Raw genomic sequence first — 25,139 nt, 5'->3', positions numbered from 1 at the left:
GTCTGCTCCCAGGTTTTCTTTCCCCCCTCCATGAGGCTGTTCTCTTGAGAAAACTAGCTGCCTCTTCTTCCTCCTCTTCTTCCTCTTTCCTTTTTTCTCCTTCTTCTCCCTCTTTTTTCGTTTTTGGATTATTGGACATGCTGCCTTTTATGGAGGAAGCATATGTCTCTTAGGGATATCTTTACATCACGGACAAACAAATATAGAATAGTCACACTCATCATGTGAAAGGCTGATGGCCCAGCCATATAGATATTTTTATCTTATGCTCTAAATAAATACAGGACTGATGGAAATAAGACAAGGAAAGAAGAAAATTCACTGCTCCAGGAAATATGTAATCCCCAGGCAAAAAGCAACAATTCAGGGAGACTGTCTGGGGGTCGATCATTCTGAGAACCAGTACATTTCTCAGAATTTCTGGAGAAGAGAAAGAAAAGTGTTATATTACCTAATTCCTTTCTGCCGTTTTGACTGGACAGATTTCCTTACTTCCTGCCTGAAATGGTTATGAGGTGTTGCCATGAGGAATGAGAGATCCGTGATATCTCCCTTGTATGGAGAGGGTCACAGGAGGGATTGGTGAGGGGCTTTGCTTTTCAGGCTCATAGCATATGTCCCTGTTAAAGCACTCAATGAAGAAAGGCTACTGTGTGTATAAAGTCTTATCATTATTTCAGTAACAAAGTGCATATCATTACACTCACAGGATGCCTGAAAACCCCCAAGTAACTGGAATTTGTGGTGAAAGGGGGCTTGCCAGAGCTTTGAAAGCCAGTGAGTAGCTTGGGGATATTCTAAGGGAGATCCTGGAAGACCTTGAAGGTGGTGGCAGGTGCAGAAGAGTGCGTGTATGTGTGCACGTGCGTATGTGTGCCTGTGCATGTGTGCGCATGCGTATGTGCGTCTGCATGTGTGCATGTGTGTGCATCCGTATGTATGTCTGCATATGTGTATGTGTGCCCATGCATGTGTATATCTACATTTGTGTATGTGTGCACATGCATTGGCGTGTCTGTATGTGTGCATGTGGGCTCATGCCTATGTGCATACATGTGCATATGTCTCTGTGTGCATGTGTGTACATAGGTGTGTGCATGCATGTGTGTGTGTTCCTAAGACTAAATGCCATAGAGCACAAGCCAGAATTGTAGAGGAAAGTTAAAGTGGACGGCAGCATAACTACCTCTGGAAATGCTGATACCCCAGGGCATTTTGGAAGAATGGAGTGATCAGGGAAGGGGTTATGAGATGGGCTTTTGGCACTTAAATCTTCATTAGAAAAGTCAATAAATTGTCTGGCTCTTTCAAGGGGAACCAAATAAATGCTTCACCATGAATCCCCCAAATAAAGCCAAGTATAGGGCTACTTTGAACTGAATTATTCAGGTAATGTTTTTCAAGATCTTTCTTCTGTCCCAGGAAGGGAAGAAACATTTGTGTTTGTGTTGTGTTTCAACTGAGAAATGAGATCACAGGTGAGAGGAAGTCTTCTTTAAATATGAACAATGTTGATAAGCTTTGGTTATAGAGTAGCCACATGTCCCACTGTAATTGTATCCCCAAAGGAACCAAGTAAGTAGAAAGCTCCTTTGAAGCAGATGAAGAAAGAGAAGTAGGATTGGCTTGGGATTCCTGTATTGTCCTCTGCTTGTGCCTTCCCTGGTGGGATGACCAGTTTTTCCTCAAGGGGCCCAAGTGTGAGTGAAGGAAGCCCAGTCTCTTGGTCTCATGTTCTGTTAACAGCTATGGCGCCAGTTGGTGGTCCTCATGCATTTAATCATTCTTGTATCCTATTTTCATGGAGCTTATGAAAGGATCTTCTTTGATCTGAAAAGGCTACCTTCTTGAGTTTTATTCCCTTTCCATCCAAGGAAAACAAACTCCATCTCACGTGATGTTTCAATTCATCATTTTCAGGGCCATTCATCATCAAAAATGTGCAATGGGGGGTGGTTTTCTTTGTCACCACAGACCTTCCCCCGCACAAATGTGCCCCTTCTTGAAAAATGTGACACCAGAAGGCAGGAGAGGAATGTAAGATGTGGACCTTTCGGAAGAAGACAGGTGAGCTCAGTGGGATGCCCCTGACCACACGTTTGTGTTACCTTTGCTTAGGCCGTGCTCTGCTACCACCGAGTTTTAGAAATCTACAACTGGTCACTTACTTGTCTGAGCTTCAGGCTCTTCCAAGGTTGGACTCAATAAACTCCAAGGCTCTTTCTCACTCCATAATTCTTGAAATCACATAATTTTGTAGGCACAGCTGTGAAGTACAAAGCCGGGCTTATCTTGCCCTAGTATGACTGGCTGAAACATTTCAGGTAGATAATTAAAAAAAAAAAAAAAAAAAGTAGGGGAGGGCAGGCAAAAAGATTTGCACAAACTTTTCAGGTGTTTCTGGCTTTTTAGCAAAGTGTCTTCCTAAGGAAAAGGCTTTGGTAATCACTCAAACTTCCCTCTCCCCCAACAGGCCCAGCCTCAAGTATTTTAGATGGAGAGTTCCTTGCTGGTGATTCATGAACTCACATTATTACTCTCTAAATTCTCTTTGAGTTTCTCTTATAAAGAGCCAAAGAGATCAGAAAGATTCTTTGCTTAAGGGTTGTGCCCTGTGCTGGTAACCCAACTTAGAACTACTGAGCTATGGAGCCCTTATGCAAGGGACAGCAAAGCAATTCCATGTGGTGTGATTTCTGCCTGTCAGGAGTGGGCTGGCTGATGGGGAGGGAAGATGCATTCGGACCACGACTGATTGAATAGCAATGCTCGCTGTGGCCAGAGGAGGGAGAAGCAGGGGTATACACCAGCTCCATGCATCAATTCCCCAGGGACAGACAAGGAAGACGAATTCAGTTTCCACTAAATATCAGTATCAGGTTTTTCAGATTAAGCAAGGGAGACAAAATGTGAAAGGGAAAAGAAATTGCTGCAGAAAGGAGCATCCTAAAGTAGAGGGAAATCAAGGACATATATGAGAAGTGGTAACAGAGGGCAGAGGTCTGGGAAGCAGGCGGATAACATGACTTGGACCAAGATTACCAATCAGGCCCTGGCCTAATATGTGAAATAAGTTCCTCAACAAAGGACACTGGAGAGCTGAAGATAAGGACTGGATATAGGAAAATTAACAAGCCTTGTTCACCTCAGACCAGAGAACTTAAGGTCTGTTGAATGGAGTGTCAATCTAGAGGAAAATGTCCTTCCACCAGAGGCACCAAAAATGGGGGTTCCAAAGGAATTATAGGAGTTCAACAGATGTGGGGCCATTTTGGCAGTGGCACTGCCACTGAGAGGATGGAGCTCATGGTGGTGGTAGCGGTTGAAGCCAGGGGCCAGATAATGATTCTGAGGGTTCCCCGTCCAATGGATGCATCTCTCCCCTCAGGAAAGAGTTGAACAAGCCACCAAAAGAGGTCTGGTGAAGCTGGGAAGTGAAATGGAGCTGAGATCTGGAGCTGTTACCGTTGGGTGTTCCCCAGGTCTTTGAGTAACCCCAAAGCAACCATGGAGGCTGGAGAAACCAGCACCTCAGAGCCAGCCAAGTCTCTGACATTGACAATTCCAGTATTCTCCATTTGTTCATGCTTCTGTGTTTGTGCAGCCTCATTTTCTCCTGGGAAAGCCTTTCAGCACCTTGTATTCTTCTCTTACCAAAATTTCCAGGGGGCAGATCACCTACTTTCTTGTTCTGAAAATATGGCATTAGCTTTTCTTTCCTGTTTTTCAAACAGGTCTCTCTTCTGTGGAGTGAGCTCTAGTGAAAAGCCTTAATTTTCTGTTTTTTTGTTGGAGACAATGTGAAATCAAGGACAGTTTCTACGGTAAGGACATGTGGCCACCTTACCCTTCCTTGAAGTCTGCCGCTAGTGGTGGCTACTTCCAGAATGACTTGAGAGATGTCTGGTGTGTATCTAACAGGGAGAGTGTTGGGTCACCAGCAGGTCCTTCGGACCTTGCTGCAGATAATGGGGGCACTGAATCCAAAGGAGTACCACCAAGACTGAATCCAGCTGCCTTCATTCTGAATGGACATTCTAATTTTCTAAACTCCTGACAGGTGAACTTGTCTGAGGAACGATGTACAGTACAATTTTTCATTTGGAGGATGGCCAGTTTTACAAAATCAAGAGAGTGTCATTCGCGGTGTCTAAAGTCATCCTTAGCATGATTCAAAGTGTGATTTCATTTAGAAGGTATTGAGTGGTTGCTATATGCCAGGCATCTCACAAAGCTCTAGAGAACAAGAGATGAAAGGCACAGTTCTCAGGAAGTTTCAGTTAATATATTTGTATGTATTTGTTAATTCACTTAGCTGGGATCTGCACTAGCTAATGGAGGCACCACTGATGGGAGGCAGTGAATACGGTATAGCCTTTTCCCTCTGATCATTACAGGCAAATCACTGCAACAAATTGCTCTGATCTGGTGGGGAGATGAAGAATAACAACTTGAACTCTAGGAGCATATCCATGAAGGAGAACATTCAAGGCTGCCAGAGGAGACTGCCCTGAGGTGGTGAGCTCACAGGATGTTGAGGCTGCTGGTCCTTAAGAGCTGCATGTTGAGAGAAGGACCCTGGTGCATGGCTGGCCATGTACCTGGGTTTCCTGAAGAGTCATTCCTCTCTCATCTTGGCTGGTCCTTTTCATTCAATTAGTCTTTCTTTCCCTTTCCTGTCTGAATTCTCCTCGCATCCAGGGAAGACACACAAAATGTCATCTAGACGTGATTTCTGCCCAGTCAGCCCACTGCTCTCAGGAGTCTTGGATGATTGAGTTTGGCGAAGAGTTGTTGGCGATCTTGTGATTACCTCTTACCCCGCTGCCTTTTGTTTTCCCCAGGCGTATCTCTACTCCGCTAGAAGTGAAGGCACAGAGTTTGGAACTATATCTAATTTTCAAGGAAAGAGCTTATAGAGGATTACTCCTCACAACAGCTAATGAGTATTTGTCTGTGGCACCATTTTGGAAGGCCCTTGTAGCTTGGAGTTGATACAGGAAATTTCCATCAGTCTAGGTTTTAGTCTGGTTTTTGGCTCCGACACAGTGATCCCATTGGTCTGTTGTGACTAATGACCAGAGTTTTATTTCTGTTGTTACTGCTGTTGGACACTTCTTGGGTGTTTGATACTGTGATCGGAGTGTTTTTATGGTGGCTGACAAACACTTGTATTGGTCTATCTGGAAAAGTACTTCCCTGTTTGAATCTTATTTTTCTCAGCTTCCAGGGTTTATTGTTTTTGAACCTCATGCTTCTGCTGTGACCTAAATTGCCTCTTGAAGTGCAAGGAATTGGGACAGGAATTCATTTTACTTAGTATTTAGGTACTTCTTTTGGATAGCATCGTTTTCCAAGGGTGGTCGTAATATGGTATATTGGAGATATTTAGCTCATGGCCCAAATTTTCCTGTAACAGACATCCAATCCATCTCCTGCTTTCTGGTTTTAACATGTCCTCGGATGAGTGAGTTTAAAAAAGCAGTTATGCTATAGGCTTACAAAAGAACCCCTGGGACAAATCCCCTCATAGTTAATACAACACATGTCCGTATGGGGCCAAGGGTTGATGTGGACGAACCAGAGCAGTGATTGTGTTAAAACACTGACTCACTACTTTTATGATGGGGACAGCTGCCTTTGAGTTTCTGGTAGCTGACTACATTTTATTTTGTTTCAGTAAATCAAATTATAACTAGAGGAAGTTTCAACATGAACAAGGTAAAAATTTGACCATCATCATACAAGGGTATATGCTACCATATGAATAACATGTTAAGAAGTATAAAACACTACGTACAGAGAAAGGAGAGATGGAAACAATCAAAAATATTGACAGTGAAGGGACGAGGGATGTTGTATGTAAGATTTTACAGGCAAGATAAACACGACACCAGGCGAGACAGGCGCAAGGCAAGATTTATTAAAGGCACTCTCCAGTGAGGTTCCATGATTCAGGAGAGGGGAGTCGGGGATGTCGTACGCGGGAGGGGTCGAGTGGGTCTTTTATCTGGGTTAAGACCGGGCATAGGTTCACAGCCACATAAGGTAAGTTATTTGGGGTATGGGTTCATAACTATATATCATAAGGTATTTGGTGATTGGAGGGAAGGGGGAGTCCTGATGTTCCTGTTTCCTGCATAGGTATTGGGTTACTTAGTGACATGTCCTCGGCAGACATCCTTCTGACGGGAGAGTCATGGGTTAAGGAGGAGGGAGGCCTGGGAGATGACAGCCCGGTGGCCATTTTATTGTTCCTCCTGCATTCCCAGAACTGCTGACCCAACGTTGTATTCTCTACATTTTTTCATTTTCAGAGCTTTTTCTCACATATCTATGTTGTGGTTTTAGGAGAATACATAAAAAGATATTTATTAATTTATTTAGTTGGGCTCCATGCGAGGCACTGATGATCAAATGATGACAACATGGGATTTTTGCCCCGGAATTTTTACAAGTAAACAACTTGCTATAACAAAGTACTAGAAATAATATGTGAAAAGCTTATGGGAGTTCCAGAAATAAAAAGATATAAGAGCTCTGCAAGTATCTTGTTATGTTTATCTCCAAGTATTTCACATTTGGGATGCTATGGTAAAATGGAATTATAATTTTTATTTCATTTTCTGGGTATTCACTGCTAGCATATACAAATGCAATTGGTTTTGTACAATGACCTTGAATCCTTTGACCTTGGTAAATTCACTTATTAGATCTAGGAACATTTTTTGGTAAAAGTCTCCAGGATTTTCTGTATGTATGATCATAGAGTCACCAAATAAAGACATATTTCCTCATTTCCAATATGTATATGTATGAATGGCTAATGAATACATGAAAAGTTGCTCAAAATTACTGTTTACCACAATGAGATGCCACTATACAAACTTTAGAATGGCTAAAATTTTTAAAAATGATAATAGCAAATGTTGGTGAGGATACAGAATAATCGAAATTCTCATATGCTATTGGTAGTGATAGAAAATGTCACATTTTTATTTTATTTGGATTTTATTTTATTTTTTTAAAATATTTTATTTACTTATTTGACAGAGAGAGACACAGCGAGACAGGGAGCACAAGCAGGGGAGTGAGAGAGGGAGAAGCAGGCTCCCGCAGAGTGGGCAGCCCCACGCAGGGCTCTGTCCCAGGCCCCTGGGATCATGAACTGAGCCAAAGGCAGATGCTTAACATCTGAGCCACCCAGGCGCCCCACAAACAGTTCTCTATCTTTTCATTCCATACTGCAATGTCTTGGAGCTCAAGTACAATGCTTTGCTGAAGTGGTGAGAGTGGAACCCCCCTGCTCGTTTCTGATCTTCGTGGAAAGCATTCAGTGTTTTATCATGCAGTATGATGATGATGGTATTTGTGGGGGGGGGGTGGATTTTTAAAAAACTGCGAGGAAGCTTTCTATTGCTAGTTTAGTAGTTTATATTATGGATAGATTTTGGAATTTGTCAAATGCTTTCTCTGCATTTATTAAGAAAATTATTTGTTTTTATTAATATTTTTTAAATATTTGAATGACACTGATTGATTATTGAATGTTAAACCAGGCTGAAAATCCAGTTTGCTCAAGACGTAGTTTCTTTTTCCATTTTATTATGTTTAACTTGGTACATTTTGTGAAGGCATTTTTGTGTGAATAGTCTTGAAGAATATTGATTTGTAGTTTCTTTTTCTTATAAAGATTTCCAGCCTTGTTCCGGTACCAGAGTAACATGGGCAAACAAACAAACAAAAAAACTAAACAAACAAACAAAAAAAACTAAACAAACAAACAAAAAAACCTTGGAAAGTATATTTTGAAAGAGTTTATGAAAAATACGTGTTCTTTCTTTCTGTAACTCACAACTGAACTGGTGAGTCACTCTTTTGGACCTGGAACTTTCCTTCTGGGAAAGTTTTTTATAATTAATTATAACAAAATTTTTTTTTTTAGACCGTAAGGCTATTCAAATTTTTTTACTTCCTCTTGTCTCTGTTCTGGAATTTTGTATCTTTAAAGGAATTTATCCGTTTCAGCTCCATGGTTGTAATTATTGGCATAAAATTCTTCATGATATTTCCTTATTATCATTTTAATGTTTATAAGACCCATAGTGCTATCTCCTCTTTCACTACTGATATTGGTAATTTGTGTTCTCTCATTTTTCTAAAATACTATTAATTTATTAAATATTTCAATGAACTAGCTTTTTGTTTTGTTGTTGTTCTTTTTCTCCATTGTTTGTTGCTATTTCATTTTTTTTTTCACTCTGGTCCTCATTATTTCCTTCTTCTACTTACTTTGCAGGTAACTTGCCCTTCCTTTTCCAGTGTCTTTTTTTTTTTTTTTCTAATTTTATTTTTATTTATTTGACAGACAGAGATCACAAGTAGGCAGAGAGGCAGGCAGAGAGAGAGAGGAGGGGAAGCAGGCTCCCTGACAAGCAGAGAGCCCGATGCGGGGCTCCATCACAGGACCCTGGGTTCATGACCTGAGCTGAAGGCAGAGGCTTTAACCCACTGAGCCACCCAGGCGCCCCTCCTTTTCCAGTGTCTTAAAATGAAAGCTTTCGTGTTAGTTTTACCCTTTTCTTCTTTCCTACTGTAGGCATTGAAAGCTATAAACTTTCCCCTAAGCAGTGCTTTTGCTGCATTCTGCAAATGTTGGTATGTTGTGTTTCATTATTATTTAGGTAATGTGAAACATTTTTAAAATTTCCTCATGATTTCTACTCTGCCCTATAGGTTATTTCAAAGTGAATTACTTAATTTCAAAATTTTAGAGTTTTCTTGAAATTTCATTCTTGTCAAGTTGTAATTCATTATGATCAGAAAAAAAAAACACTCTGTAAGATGCAATCTTTTGAAATGTATTAAAATGTATTTTAGTTAGCATATACTCTACCTTTGTGAATGTATGCTATATTAATTTAAAAGAATGTATGTTCTGCATTTGTTAAGTATAGAATTCTATAAATCATAATTGGAGGGAAAGTGATTGATAGTTTCACTTAGTTCTTCTAGATCCTCAAAGATTTTTTATTTTTAATTTTGTCTAGCTGGTCTATCAATCACTGAGAAGTGTGTTAAAGTCTCTAACTGTGGTTATGGATATGTATATATCACTGTCAATTTACCTTACTGTATTGAGACCCTGTTACTAGATTAATAAATTGTTCTGTTTTTGATATTTTGCCATTATGAAATTTCCTTCTTTATTTCTAAGAAATATACCTTACTGAAGTTTATTTTGTCTGCTAGGAACATAGCCATTCCCATTTTCTTGTGCTTACCATGTCATGAATATCTTTTTCAGTCCATTTACTGCTAACCTGTATGTCCCGCTATATTTCAAGAGTGTCTCTTACAGACAGCATATAATGGTTTGTGCTTTCTTATTCAACCTGACAATCATACCTTTTGATTGGAATAATTAATCGTTTAAAATGTGATGCAGTTATTGAGAGAGTTGGCTTTAGGTCTGCCACTTTACTATTTATTTTTTCTCATCTCATATGTTTGTTCCTCCTTGCCTACTTTTTTCTGTGTTAATCAAATATTTTTGTAATCAGATGTTTTTATTATTTTCTTTAAATTCCTCTGATGTCTGGTTTTCTAGCTATCAATTAATTCTTGTATTTTTTATAGTGGTTGTTCAGGAGGTTACAACATACATCTTTAACAATGCATCACGATTTATTTAGAGTTCAGATTTAGTAACCTTGCCACAGTGTATTTTAATTTCCCTGCCCTCCTCACCACTTTCAGTGTTATTTTTGTTATACAAATATGACATCAATACCTGTTTTATCAAGTCAACAGTATAGTTTTATTGGGACACATGGATATCTTAGTCAGTTAAGCGTCTGTCTTTGGCTCAGGTCATGATCTCAGAGTCCTGGGATGGAGCCCTGCATCAGGCTCTCTGCTCAGTAGGGAGCCTGCTTCTCCCTCTACCTCTGCCCACCCCTGTGACTTCCCCATCCTCTCTCTCTTTCTCAAATAAATAAGTAAAATCTTTTAAAAAGAAAAAAAAAACCACAAAAAAAACCCAGTATTGTTTTATCAGTTTTGCTTAAATTGCTATGTGTCTTTCAATGAAGTTAAAAGATGAAAAATTGCGTGTGCACGTGTGTGTATGCATTTAGTTATTGTTACTTTTCCACACATTTCCCGTTTCTGGTGCTCACCATTTCTTCCTGTAAATCTGAACAAACATATGATGCCATTTTCCTTCAGCCTCAAAATCTTCCTTTTTTTTAAAAAAAAAGTTTTATTCATTTATAGTAATCTTTACACCCAATATGGGGTTCAAACTCACGACCCTGAGGTTAAGAGTTGCATGTTCTTCTGACTGAGCCAGCCAGGCACCCTGCCTTTAGTATTTCTAGTAGCATAGTTCTGCTCTCAATAAACTATCTTAGCTTTGTTTATCTGACAATACTTTCATTTCTCTTTCATTTATGAGTGATAAATTCTTTGGATACATAATTTTGGGTTGCCAATCCTCCCTCCCTCTCTCTCTCTCTCTCTCTATCTCTCTATCTCCAGCAGTTGAAATATGCTACCCTAATGTTTTTTGGCTTCCATTATTGTGATGTGAAGTCAGCCATTAGTCATGTCATTATTCTCCTACATGTAACATGTCATCTTTCTCTGGCCGCTTTGAAGATTTCCTCTTTATTTTTACTTTCAGCCCTTTGACTTTGATAGTTTATCCTTTCTGGGGCTTGATGAATTTCCTAGAGTTGTAAGGTAACATTTTCCACAAAATTTAGGAAGTTTTTTTTCTTTAAAAAATTGTCTTTCTCCTTTCTATTCTCCTATCATTTCAATTACATCTATTCTGTACCTCTTGATAGTGTCCCATAAATCTCTGGTGCCCTGTTCATTATTTGTCAGCTCTTTTTCTTTTTTTTCTTCAGATTGGATGATTCCTATTAATCTCTTTTAATTCATTGATTCTTTCTCCTGACACTGCACTCTGCCTTTCAACCCAACCAGTGAGTTTTTCATTTCAGTTATTGTGCTTTTGAGCTCTAGAATTTCCATTTTTTATAGTTGTTTCTCTGTGGAGATTTCCTAACTGTTCATTCATTAAGACCATTTTTGAAAAAATTCTTTGACCATTTTATAATAGCTAGCTGGAAGTCTAATGGGGCCAACATCTGGGCCCAATTAGAGTCAGTTTATATTGACTTTCTTTGTTTTTTTTTCTGAGTACAGGTCACAGTTTTCTCTTTCTTTGCATGTTTAGTAATTTTTGCTTGAAAAGTGGACATTGTAGAAAATACAATGTAGCAACTCTGAATCCTGTCATATTATTCTGAGTAATTTTGTTATTGTTGTTGTTTTATCAAGCAGTTAATTTGCTTGGAATGAGACTGAAAATTCTATCTCCCTGACCGTATGTAGTTCTTAATATCTCTATTCAGTTCGTATGGCTTCCGACTGCTGATACATTGATACATTCAGACAACTCACGTGATGCATCTCGATCTTTAAAGACTAAATTCCTTTCTGACTGTTGCCTGTGTTTTTGATGTCTTTGTCAAGATGGACATGATTCTCCCCCACAGATACACAATTTAGTGGTCAACCAGTGATCTGGGCAAAATATATACTCAAGTTTTGGGGCTTCAATTCTTTTGCCATTCTCTTGCTCACAGATTTCCCTCTTAAATTCCCCCTGAACTCTGTTCTCTGGAACCTTGAGCCTTTAAGGTGACTAATACTTACCTTTGCCTGAGCCAGGGGAGTTGGGGACATCTTCGGGCAAGAGAGCTACAAATTCCCAATTCTTACTCTTTCCAGTTGCAGTTTTTAAAAAGTAACCTCTCTTCTGGCTTCTGTCTGCTTTTGGATATTTTCCTTGTCCTAGAAATAATTTTTAAAAATTTTTCGTACAAACTTTATAACTATCACCTGCGGGAGGGATCATGGGGCCACTTCATGGTTATTACTAGAAATGCTTGTGTTTGTGTCTTTAATCTTTCCCTCCTTTATGGTATGGAAACACCAGGAGGGCAGGTAAATCCTTTGTTTGCTGCTGTATATCCAAGTTTTGACACAAAATAAAATACTTAATGAACGTTTGTTACATAATTAAATAAATTGACTGCTACTGCTTGACCATTGGTCCCTCATTGGCTGTTCACACATATTTGCTGTTGCTTTTATTTAACTTTTCATAGTCCTAATCATGGGCTCTGCCTTTTGAGGGACTCATCCTCCGGTTTTGGTTTTCATTTTTAAATGGCTTTCTGCTGACTTTATGGAACAGCCAGTGAAGAGACCATGTTTATTAAGTGACGTTTTCTTGTATGACTAATAAGAGACAAGCTATAAGGAAATCAAGCTGTTTGAAAAAATATATATACCACCTGTGGGTATTTCCAGTGGTCCTGGAAATTCTCAGAGGCAAGGGGGGGTGGCTCTAGGATACGTGCAGATGGGGCTCAGCAACCACAGGGCAGTTTGCTTCTCTCTTACAGTTTGCTCTGTGTCACCCCTGAGCACCATCCCTTGCTTGAATAAGGAGTAAGCATCCTCTCCATCCTCCACAAGGAGCTCGGCTAGCAACCAACACCACAAGATTGAGGCCCCAAGAAATTCAGGAATCAGATGCATTTTACTTAGGTCAGGGGCTCATTAAACAAACCAACCAAAGACCAAAAACAAAGCCCTGGACCTCCCTCTATACAAGATCGTTGGTATCTTTGAGAATTCAGCTGGGTGGTTCTTCACCTCCTCAGTGGCCGTATTCCCATTTTGGATAAGAGACGATTGTCTACCAAATGTGTTGTACCACTAGGGAGCCTGCGGTGTATGTACATGAAATATAAGTAGTTATTTTTACAGTTTTATACTTTTGGATGTGATTGCTATTTTGCTTTCTTCTTTAAGGTACTCACGTGAAGAGTTTTATATAGGTGTTACTGGCTGCATGTGGGGAATGTTATATATTTAAACAGTTTGCAGTTAATTAAGAGTATTGACTTGGAACTAAATCAGTGGTCTCACACAACATCTGTGCTCTCCTCCTATCTGTCTATGTATTTAGATGGCGTCTATCACTGTGGTATCTAAGTGCTCAGAAAATCTAATTAGGCTAATTTCAATTTCCTCTGTGAGGGAGAAGGATCTACTTCTCTTCATCACCCTCTCTGCCAGAGCCTTCTTAAAAGGGAGTCATTATTATTCCTCGAAGAGAAAGGCAGTTGGAAAAAAAAAAAAAAAGCCTCAAGCTAAAAACAGCACTTCACACCTTACTTAAAAGTTGGGGTTTTGGCTTCTAGAAACGTCTTCAGCTTGTAAACAGCACCAGAAAGGCAAAAGGGCGGTCAGTGCTGAAGAGTCTGTGAACACGATGAAAGGGGAAGACTGAAAATTTCCTCGCAGGCTCTGGGTTAAAGAATTTGCTGGTAGATTATGCTTGATGGGGTACTCACAAGATGTCCTAGGCCATCACCACCTGACAGATGCACGGTTTTCATCTATCAAAGACGCATAAAGGCAGTGTTCTCTTTCCAACAACGAACAAGTGTTGTTCTCCCATCTGTGGGTTTCTGTTAACATTCCGACATCTTAATTTCTGTGTTGAGGAAAGCTGCCTGATTTCATTGGTTTTCAATGCCTTGCCTGCAGCTAGAGGTATGGATAAGGCGGCAGCAAAATCATTATGAGCCCCATTTTGTGGTTTTAACACACGTGGGCTACTCTTCCGGAGTGAGTCCAAAGGAATAAATTTGTGCACAGGCAGAGAATTGCAGTCACAAAGCAGATCTTGTTAGAGGGAAATGAGAAAGGATCGGAGATGACCAAACACGTTTGCCCAAGCAGGGTCGGCAGCTCTCGTGATGGAGTGTGACGGAAAGGGCGGGAGGTAAAACCGCATCACTGCTCCGCCTCACTTCAGGCACAGCTCAAAACCAACGTGGCTAGTTGTTCCCGTATTTTCACGTCAAAGTGGTTTCTTCACTCTCTGCTTGGATTTAGAGTATCCAAAAAAGTGACAGGAATGCTTGGCCGCGAATGCAGAGATCAAGTTCATTGAAAAGAGGGAATTTTTAAAATGTACTCCTTCTGGTGAGGAGAATTAGAAGCGTGGTGGTAGTGTGGAGAATTGGGGAGAGAGAGACTGACACCGGGATTAATAGGGTGGCAGCATTTGGCACTGGGACTCACCTCCGAGCTCCCCTCGGTGTTTGGAGAGACGTCATAGAGATTCTGGGCACGTCTCCCTGGGATCGCAGTGAAGCATGAGTGGGTATCCAGCGTTAGAGAGATTTTACAACCCGAGGTCGTGCCAGGCTATGACAAAAAAAGGGACTGTCGACAACCGCCAGTCCTTCACCCTAATGAATTCAAAGACCCGGTCTTGGGCAGTGGTGTCTTTCCAGAGCTAACATTCTGAAGAGAGGGCTCAGCGTGGCAGGGCCACAGATATAAAAAGTGGATATTGGCACGTGTAAATGACCACACGGAAAGACGGGAGCACAGCCCTCCCTGTTTCCTTTCATCAGTGTCACTTAGCAACATCCTGATGCCCTGAAAGCATTCTGTAAGAAACACCTAAAAAGATGAGCCTTTTCGCTATAGTGCTCTTCAAATGAGCATGAAAACAATTTGTAAGTTGCAGCCTCCAGCCGGACTCGGCCTTGTAGATTAGAAAGCCCTGGCTAATTTCAAGATTTCTTTGGGAGGAAGAAAATGCTCCTTTGGGTGGCTTCTCTACCAAAAGTGTTTGTATGAATTCATTTGTGAGGATGCAGCTATCACCATGAGGTCCTTTCTACTGGAGACTCATTAGATAATAGTCCCTGTGTCTTTGACTTTTTAATTTGTAAACAGATTACATTCAGATCCTCCGTTCCTTACAGGGGGTGACCATAGGAACAATATCTGATCTAGGCCATGAATCTTTGGGACTTTTTAATTTTCATCTTTTCTACCATGCAATGCAACTACTACTTTGTATATTGAGGCTAAATAGTGCTTTTGGAGTAATTCGGTATGAGTCCTTCAGGAACAAGAAAATGTTGCAGATAGATTTCGGAGGTCATACAAGGCTGGGGGCAAGAAACGCATTCAAGATTCAGTATAAAGAGTATAAAGAGCCCAAACACAACACCCTCTTTCTCAACTGAGTTCTAAACAACTTGAGAAAGAAGATAAAAACTATGACAGACAGGAGGTCAAAATATAGAAATGAGACCACTTTTCTATTCTGATATTAGAGAATGTGGGGTATACCCTCAGGCAAGAAAGCTTTGTAATACAGAGCCCCAGAAGGAGCCAGACTTTCTGAATGGGTTCCTTTGGCTAGATCACCACTAGCCCCCAGACATGGAAGCCCGTCTCCTAAAACTTGGGGCACAAAGAAGTTGGACAACGTGTGGGTTTCCTATGAACTATTAGCTCTCAAGAGCCAGAAGAGAGGAAAAGTCTGAAATACATGCTTAATTTCTTCTTCCCAACTCATTTCCAGATCACTGATAATACCCTGTCATAGGAGAGAAGTAGAAGATAGGGTTGAAAGAGGCCAGGAGTATTATCTTGCTCTCCATGTGGAAGGAGACCTCAAAAATGGGAAAGATGCATTCCCCCCAACATCAGATGGTTCTGGAAGGTAGCTAAGTATTTCAGGAAGACCTCTTACATGTATACCTTCTCCAGAGGAGGCAATGATGCTTAGTTGTTAATCACATTAAGCAGGTAGTCCTAGAAGCCTGGTTCCCAGGGATTTTGCTAGGTTGGCTTTGGTAAACTATCTATCCTGGGATTTTATTTGATTTTTTTGAAGAGTTATTTATTTATTTATTTAATTGAAAGAGACAGAGAAAGAGAGTGCATGTGCACACTAGTGGGGTGAGGGGCAGAGGGAGAAGCAGGCTCCCTGCTGAGCAAGGAGCTTGACGCGGGCTCAATCCTGGGACTCTGTGATCATGACCTGAGCCAAAGACAGATGATTATCTGACTGAGCCACCCAGGAGCCCCAATCTTGGGATTTAAAAACAGCATCAGGAGAAGTCATTTGACCAACTGACCCCAGTATTACTCTTGAATTTTTATTTCTTGTAATATATTCAAAGTTATCATTCTTTTCCGAGTTTTGGAGAATAGAAACATGTTTTTCTGGGTGAGAGAAATAAATGCTTCATTCCGGATTTCAACTTAGTGGCAACGATCCTCTTGGATGTTCTACTCAGGTATGTGGACCTTTAGGAATCACTCACTCATTCACTCATTTGTCCATCTATTTAAGTCAGTTATACTACATTTTAACAATTCAATAAAAATTCATTGAGTTTTTTTTAAGTACCAAGCACTATACTAGGCAGTAGGAAAACTGAGTCAACTCTGTTTATACTAAGGTGCTAGGAAGAGATGTAGGAAGTCCTGGGAAACTCTACGACATTATATTGGTCAGTGTCCTATCACATACTAGTGTGTTTATCTATCTCCCTTAGATCCTGGTATGCGTCAGAGTTCGCAGCAGGGAGACATACATTTCTTGATTTGATTTCTCCATATAAAGTATGTTACTTTAGATATGTAATCCTTAGATACTGAATTTTCGGAGTAGATTTTTCTGCAATGACCCTAAACTACCAGAGAAACAATGTCTATCAGCAGGTTAACAGAATAGAGTAACACTCAGGAGTAAATAATATAGATGAATCTTTTTATTTTACTTTATTTTAATTAATTTATTTTTTTACAGATTTTATTTATTTGACAGAGAGAGAAAGAGAGCGAGAGCAGGAACACAAGCAGGGGGAGTGGGAGAGGGAAAAGCAGGGAGCCCCATGAGCGGGGAGCCCCACGAGCAGGGAGCCTGAGGCAGGGCTCCATCCCAGGACCCTGGGGTCATGACCTGAGCTGAAGGCAGAGGCTTAATGACTGAGCCACCTAGGGCCCCAGTACAGATGAATCTTAAACTGATATAACGTTACACCGAGCAAAAGAAAACAGACAAAAAGGGTGTATACTCCTTGATGCCGTGTATGTGGAGTTACAGGAGAGGCAAAAATAAGTTATAGTGATAGAAATCAGAGCAGCCTTTGTTTCTAGAGTCTAGGGCAGGAAGATTAATGTACAGGAGCATGAGGAAGCTTCATGGGTGATGGAAACATGCTGTATCTTAGTTGGGGTGTTTGTTACCTAGCTGTATGCAATCACCAAAATTCAGAAAATGGTACATTTACTACATGTGCATATTATGTGTATAAATTATATCTTTAAAACATAAGGAGAAATATGCAAAAGGTAAAAATTGGTTACCGAACAAAAGCACAAATGTCATTTTTAAAATGAAATCTACTAAAAATGTTTCCAATGTTTCCCATTATATGACTTGGAAGTCCAAATTCAGAATGTTTTTCTTCCTATGATCAAAGTCATGGGCAGACTGCTACAGTACTGAAATGGAATGCAACAGAAAAAAAAATGTGCTGCTTCTTAAATATTTACCTTAATAGCTAAAGACTAAGCCGGAGACTGTCATTCTGAGAAGAACACATTTGAGTTTTTACCCATCTATATCTTTAGCTGACTTTGCTTCTGTAGAAATTTAAGTGATAGTAATTGCCTTTGTACATGAGGTCACGCCCGTGTGTGCGTGTGGGTACAGAGCAACGCGTGAATCAAAGGAGCAAAGAGGAGAAACGTAATTAGCATACTTTGAAGAACTAGGTGGAATTATTTTAAGAATGTCAAATTACAAGCATTTATGAAAAGAAGATATATTATTGGTTATTTTCATATGTATTAGCTGGCATTCAAGCCATCTGTATCATTTACTCATATATGTTTAATGGGAGTCATAAATATCCCTCTGCCAGCTAGGAAAGGACCATATATCAGGAGAGATGACAATCTTGGGGCTATCATTCAATGACTTGGTATTAAAGGCTGAGCATTTTCTCGAGGTTATTAGAATTCTATTTTAAACTTCTTTTAAAGTCATGTACAGTAGCATATAAAAACACATTGTCTTAATGGATTTTTTAAAGCCCTTACTAAAAAAAATTGTAAGCATAGCAAATGCCAATCTATGGTGAAGATTATTCCATAAACTATAGTTAGCTTTTGAGCTTTTAATAATACATTTTTTTTCTAGAACACTGGCCAAATTGTAATAGACTTGAAAATAAAAAATGGAGAGAGCTATGAACTCACTCAGCTCCCACGTCACAGCTTTTCCTACAATAGTTGTGCACACGTTTCTTGGAATTCATAGACAAGTTTCAGCTCCGGTATTGACGACTGCCAGCCAACATGCAGTCTGACAGCCGTGTCACGGGGTCCCAGTGATTGGCTCTGCCTAACGGAATTACCAAAAGCTGCTTTTGAAAGAAATCGCATGTTTTTAAAAGCAAAGCGGGGTGTGATTTGGTTTCTTTCAGCTTAGCCTGAGAGAGATAAGGAAGAACTCTGTGCTGGGCCCAGGGCAGCTTCTTGGGTGTCCTGAGTCTCCTCCCCCAGGCTCTGGGACCTCTCAGGATCCCACAATCTCGGCCTCGGACTGCTGTGGTACTAAGACCACCCTGGGTTCACTGATTAGCTGGATTAGACAGGGTCAACCATTGTCACAGCCGGAGACTGTGAAACAGTTTGTTTCATACTGAAAAAGCCAGAGATGAATAGTTCTTTAAATAAAATGGAAGCATAGATTGGATCACATGGTCACCACTGTCTGAAATGCTCCATCAAACGCGCTTACGGTTCTCCTATCTGTGAGGCAGACACAGTTGCAGATCCCCATTTTAAACAAGGGAAAGAAGCAGGGGCCATCATTCCTTTCCCTGATTACAGGACATCCACGGGTCTTGTTTATACATTTCCAACATTTCCCTCTGTCTCGGAGAGCGTTGGAATCTGTCTTTAAGAACAAGGAGTGTTCGGATTTGGTGAGAAGAACAGATAAATGACCTCTCCCTTCTGTGTTGAACTCTGAGTTCACTCAGTGGTTTGATGTGACTGGCTGAGCTCTAGATTGCTTCTCGACCCTGTCTGTGTGTTGGAGATACCTGGGGAGCTTTTAAAAAATTACTCATGTCCAGGCCCCACCCCCAGAGAGCTCATTTAATTGGTCCAGGGTGGAGCCTGGGCTCCAGTAATTTTTTTAAAAGCTCCCCCGGTGATCTTAATGTGTACCAGGGTTGAAAACTACTGGTTTACAGCAAAATAGTTTCGGCCATAGAGCAGTAGCAAAAAGGAGTCTGGAACGGAGTGTGGCAAAGAACAGGAAGTTTCACACGGCTTCTCTAACTCGCAAACACCCACAACGAGGGTTCTAGAGGTGCAAACACGAAGTAGACAGGGCTCTGCCCCGAGCGGCTCCTGGACCGCGACGGAGGAAGGCTCACAAGCTCATGATTATAGTGGAGGGCGGGTAAAGGCCATGCCAGCAGGGGTGGGAAGGAACGCAAGCCTCTGTCCGTAAGTGAGAGGGAATATTGGGTATGATCCAAGCAAAAGCTGGAAGAATTCTTCTTACTTAACTGAATCGCACCTTAAATATTCCAATTTACATTAATTGTTCATTTGATCTGCATTCTGAAAAATAGGTAGGCTTGTGGACTGCATGTTTATATTCCCCCAGATCCATATGTTGGAATCCTAACCCCAATAGGACGGTAGTAGGAGGTGGGACTTTTGGGAGGTAATTAACTTTAGATGGGCTCGAAGAGTAGAGTCCCAGGGATGGAAGTGTCCTAAGTGTCCTTGTAAGAAGAGGGAGGAACTTGAGCTCATTCTCTGTTATGGGGGGACACAGCCACCTGCAAGCCAAGAGGAGGGCCCACCATGCTGGCACCCTGGCCCTAGACGTTCAGCCTCTAGAACTGTGAGAAGTGTCTGTTGGTTAAGCCACCCAGTCTGTTGCGTTTTGCTATAATAGCCTAAGTTAAGGCAGGCTGAAAGTCACATTTGACAGTTGAGGATGTGGAAATACAGAGGTGTGGAGGATCTGGCCAACACAGTGTCAGAGGCAGAGATGGCAGTAATCCCAACAGGGGCCGACTGGATGCTTTACATTGTGTGACCTCGTTCAGTCCTCACCGCACAAGCCTGTCCGGCAGGGGTGATTATACCTTTCATGGATACATCAGCTGAGGCTCAGTCTCATTCAATGACTTGCCCGAGAGCAGGTCACTGTCCAGCAAGTGTTAAAGCAGGGTGTGTGGGTTTCCTACTGCTGCTTTAACATTACCACGAGCTTCACGGCTCAATACAACACAAGCGCATTGTATTACAGTCCAGGAAGGTCAGAACTCTACCGTGAGTCGGCTGGGCTGGTTCCTTTCGGAGACCGGAGGGGAGAATTTATTTCCTTGACTTTTCCAGCTTCTAGAGGCTGCCCACATTCCTTGGCTCGTGGTGCTGTCCTCCGTCTTCAAAGCCAGCAGCACGGCGTCTTCAACTTTTTCACTTCTCTCTGATTTCTGTCTCTGTCATCACATCTTCTCTGATTCGCTTTCCTGTCCCTTCTGTCCCTTATAAGGACTCTTGTCATTAGATAGGTCCCACTCGCATAATTCAGAATAATCTCTCCATCTTGAGATTTTTACCTTAAGCATATCTGCAAACGTCCTTCTACCATATAAGGGCAACGTACTCATACCTTCTGAATGTTAAGACGGGTCTGTCTTTGGGTGGGGAACGGAGGGATGCGGGTGTGGGCATTATTCTCCCTGCTGAACAGGGACAAACACAAGCCCAGGTCTAATTCCAAAGCCCTTCATCCTTGGATGATATTCCCTGCCCCTGCTTTTCCAGCACACACACACACATACACACACACACACACACACACACACACTGGTAGAAATGAGATCTCAACACATACACAGTCAGGTAGAAATGAGATGTGTTGACTTCCCCAGAAGGGAATCTTTCCCCCTTTCCAATATTGTTTGATTCTTTCTGACAAAACCCCGTGGCCTGTGTTGCTGGAGTTCTCCCAGTGTCCCTTTTCATCGAGAATGAGGGCACATAGATGTTATAAGGACTGAACGTAGGAAGAGGCTGGACCTTATACACAAAATTTGTAACTACAATTAAGGCAAAGTTTTGAGGTCCTTACATGGGGATGGCTGGGCCTTTAGCCTTCATTAGTGCAAATACATGAGTGTTTCTTCTCATAGTTACTGGGGTATGCCTGGGCCCATGTTTTTCATTAAACATGCCTGCGGCAGCCCCTCTAAAATTCAGAAACAGCCTTTGCCCTTTAGGACTCTGTGACTGAGTGACATCTACGATCTTCTGCCTAACATCAAGGGTTTAAAGGAAGAGGAGAGGCTGGAGACTGAATGTGCCCTCTGCTGCCGTGGAAACTTCTCGGCCCCACTCCCTGAGCTTTGCTGAGAAGAAGCCAGACCTCACTTAAATCAATGCAGCAGGAGCAATTTCTCCCTCTGCCAAAAAGGGAGTTACAATATTTATAAGAATGTTAAATACATTTTCCATGACTGTCAGTAATACATCCTTGGACTTGCACCATGCAGACCTTAAAGGAGTGGGTTCAGTTGAGAATACTTTAGACAGTATTAAAAGTAACCTGAGTTTAATTCAGTACATGAGGAACACAATACGCAGCAGCAGCCATTGTCCCAAGGATGATTAGAAACAAACAGTGAGAGTGTTTGCGCAGGTGGTCCCCTGGAACTGTTGTCGGGTCTCTGCATTTCTGCTGCTCTGCCTTCTAGTTATTTCTTTCGGGATGCTCACTGTGCAGTGGGTGAGGCGGTGCTTGGCCCCCCGGTTGGCTCTCAGCTGCATTAAGGGGTGACAATGCGCAGGAAATCAAGGGGTTAACAAACACTTTAATTTTCATATACATTGACCTACATCAAAGGCAGAGCTGCCTCGTGGAAAGGATCAGACCAGCCAGGGCAGTGTGGACCTCTGGAAGCTCTGGGATCACAAGAGGTGGAGACGGCCGCTCCGTGGATGAGGCCGGAGACCCTCCCGGGGCTGCGTAGGGGCCTTGGGCAGGTCTGTGTAGGCAAGTTAAGCTTTCGAGTCTGCCTTTCAGCCTTGCCATCACTGCTGAGCTCATTCAATCATCTCTCCGGGCCGTGGTTCCCGTTCCAGCTCTTCTGAGGATCATTTTGATCCCATGAAACTTTGTCTTCCCGGGATGCTTACAGCACTTTGTCTGCTACTTTCTCACAGTTCGGGAGGTTTCAAGTCTGAGATAAGCTGTCGGCATGCTTGGTTTCTTCTTCCTTTTTTTTCTATTTTATTTCATTTTTATTTATTTATTTATTTATTTATTTAATATATTTATTTCTTATCAGTGTTCCAAAATTCATTGTTTCTCCGGAGGCTTCTCTCCGCGGCCTGTGGCTGGCTCCCTCCTCCCTGGGTCCTCACCTGGTCTTCCTTTCTGTCTGTGTCCCACATTTCTCCTTATGTCGGGGGTCCCAGTCTTATTGGATTGGGGCCCCCCCACTGATGGCCTCATTTAAGCCCACTACTTCTTTAAAGACCCTCTCTCCAAATACAGCCCCATTCTGCACCAGTAGAGGTCAGGACACTGACATGCGAATGGCAGGATGGGTCCACCACTGGGCTCTCGGAGAGCTTCTCTCTTTCGGCCTTGTGGGAGGGTTGCTGATTTCCTCTTGTGCCTCCTCTATTAAACAATAAGCAACAAATGAGGGAGGGAAGAAGGGAACGAGGGAGGAAGACAGGTTAGATCAAAGAAGCACAACATGTTACCCAGAGGTTACACAATCACGCAACTGGACGTTAATAAAGACCTGTGAGCTATAAAATAAGAGACTGCAGAAATGCATGCCACAGAGGAAAAGTCCTCAAACTTAACAGACCTATGCACCTGGAGAAAAGATGTCGGCCAGAGCACGGGGAGACCCTCTTAGAGCAAGTTACTAATGGTTCTGAAGGGGGCCGGCTTTGTGCGATTCTGGGTGGTGTGTCTGTGTCAGAAGAGATACGCTCTGTTTGGCCCGAAACAGTCACCCCTACAAGGCACTCGGTAATGACAGAGCCGTTCCACTGTGCCCCGAGCTCTCCCACACCTCATGCTTCCTGTCTTTGTTCTGTTCTCTCTGGAGGCCTTGCACAAAGCAGGACTTTTTGTTGCTTCATCCAACTCTGCAGTCCTGTGATGTGGGCCTCTCCAAGTCACCCTGCTCTGCCGGGCAGCGTTTCAAGGGATCAGGAAACCGTTTTCCATCCCAGGAGCCAGCCTCAAAGTTAGAAAAGCTCTGTGGTTTGGTTTGGATTTCGCTCATCCCTTCAGAGAACCGGGTCTGCCAATCTCTACATACATGTCAGCATAAATAGCAACAGATGTACCTTCAACATGTAAAAGCTCCATAAAATATAACAAACTCTGTTTTTCCATTCGGGATGAGTCATTAACCATATGTGAGCGATACTCCTCCATTTGAGGATCTGAGGCACACGTTTTACCTTGCGGGAGACCGAGTGCCCTTTCTTTTTTAGAAGGTTCCTTCCCGTCTTGAGAACTGATTCAGCAAGGCCGGGGTCTGTCTGCGGGTATCTTGAATCAGCCCATGGAAAATGTATGGAATTTTCTGCATGGCGTGCCTGGGTTCTGCCCTTGGAACTCTTCTTGGCCAGAATGTTTGAAAACCCGCTCTGGTGCTCAGGCTGCTGGTCATGTGAGGGCTCTGTGGCTGGCTTCTTGCATGGAATATGCTGATTTCAGGAGAGTTTGTTTGGTGTCTGATACTTCAGAGAGAACCATGTGGCACTTGGCAAGGCCGCAGGCGGGGAATACGGAAGTTGAGTAATTAGTGGATGTCGTTCTGCTGAGAGATAGGAGGGTCCTTTGTTTTTTGTCTTGTGTGAAAGAGTTGCATGAAAGTCTTTTCTGTACTTAGATCTCGGAAACTCATCTGTCCTTGAGGAGATTACCTCCTGTGGAAGTCAGTATTTTCTGAGAATTTAAATTTTTCTCTTCCAAAAGAAGGACTAAACTTTTAATTATGAAAGATTTTGGAAATACACAAAATAAGGAACATACTAGAGTGGCATGGTGAACCCTAGTGTAGTTCTCACTCAGCTTCAATAATTAACATTTTGCTTTCCTTCCTTCATTTATTCTATTTTCTTTTTCCTTTTTTTTGTTTCCTTGAAGAACTTAAAAAAATCTAATATTATAATGATTTCTGTAGTAAAATAGTAAAATGATTTCTGATCCTTATGCATAAGGGATTTTACCATTAGGCATCTCCAAATAAAGCCATTTTCTTACAAATAGAATAGTATTATTGCAGCCAACAAAATTAATACAAATGCCTTAGTATCATCAAACGTGAGGCCTGCATTCACATGTCCTGGATTACCTCAAATACATCGAATATATATCAAATATATATCAAATATCAAATATACTTGATTTGTTCAGACCTGGACCTAACTGATGCCCACATGATGCATTTGGGTGTTTTCTCTCCTAAGTCTCTTCATTTTCAAGGAGTCCCCTTGTCTTTGTTGAGGTTTCCCCTAAAGCAGACTTTGGGGTAAGGACTTGGGTACAGTTACTGTATCTGAGAAGTAATGCAAAGAATTGAAAATGAAAGAACAAGAAAAGCGAGACAGGATAGGCCAAGAAAAGATGCATTGATGAATGGATTATCAGTGTGGGCAACTGGGCCTTAATTCTGGAGGGGGTGCTCTGAGGAGCTGTGGGTCATGCATCGCAGAGCTGTCCCACCACAAGGTGGAGAAAGGCGGGCCTTTATCCCCTGACCTCGCTCCTCATTGGTCACTTCTGTATTGCCCTGCTCAGGGGCTGAGTGAGCTCCTGGGATACCACAGGGACGCTGCCAGCATGAATGCGAGTGGTCCGCTGTGGCTGCTGGGAAATCAGATGGGGTGGGTAAGAGTCAGCTACATCTCCCCTCTTCTTTCTCTCTTTCTTCTCCTCCCTTCCTTCCTCCCTCCACCCCTCTCTCCCTACCTCTTTCTCTCCCTCTCTCTCTTCCTTCTTCCCTTCGTTCCTTTCTTTAAATCTTTCTTTCTATCCTTCTTTTAGATTTCAATTTTAGGTTTTTTTTTTTTTTTAAGATTTTATTTATTTATTTGACAGGCAGAGATCACAAGTAAGCAGAGAAGCAGGCAGAGAGAGAGAGAGAGAGGTGGAA

The sequence above is a fragment of the Mustela nigripes genome, chromosome 8 (assembly GCF_022355385.1).
Source record: "Mustela nigripes isolate SB6536 chromosome 8, MUSNIG.SB6536, whole genome shotgun sequence".
Lineage (NCBI taxonomy): Eukaryota > Metazoa > Chordata > Mammalia > Carnivora > Mustelidae > Mustela > Mustela nigripes.
The sequence above is the reverse complement of the archived record's forward strand: the minus strand, read 5'-3'. Positions refer to the sequence as shown.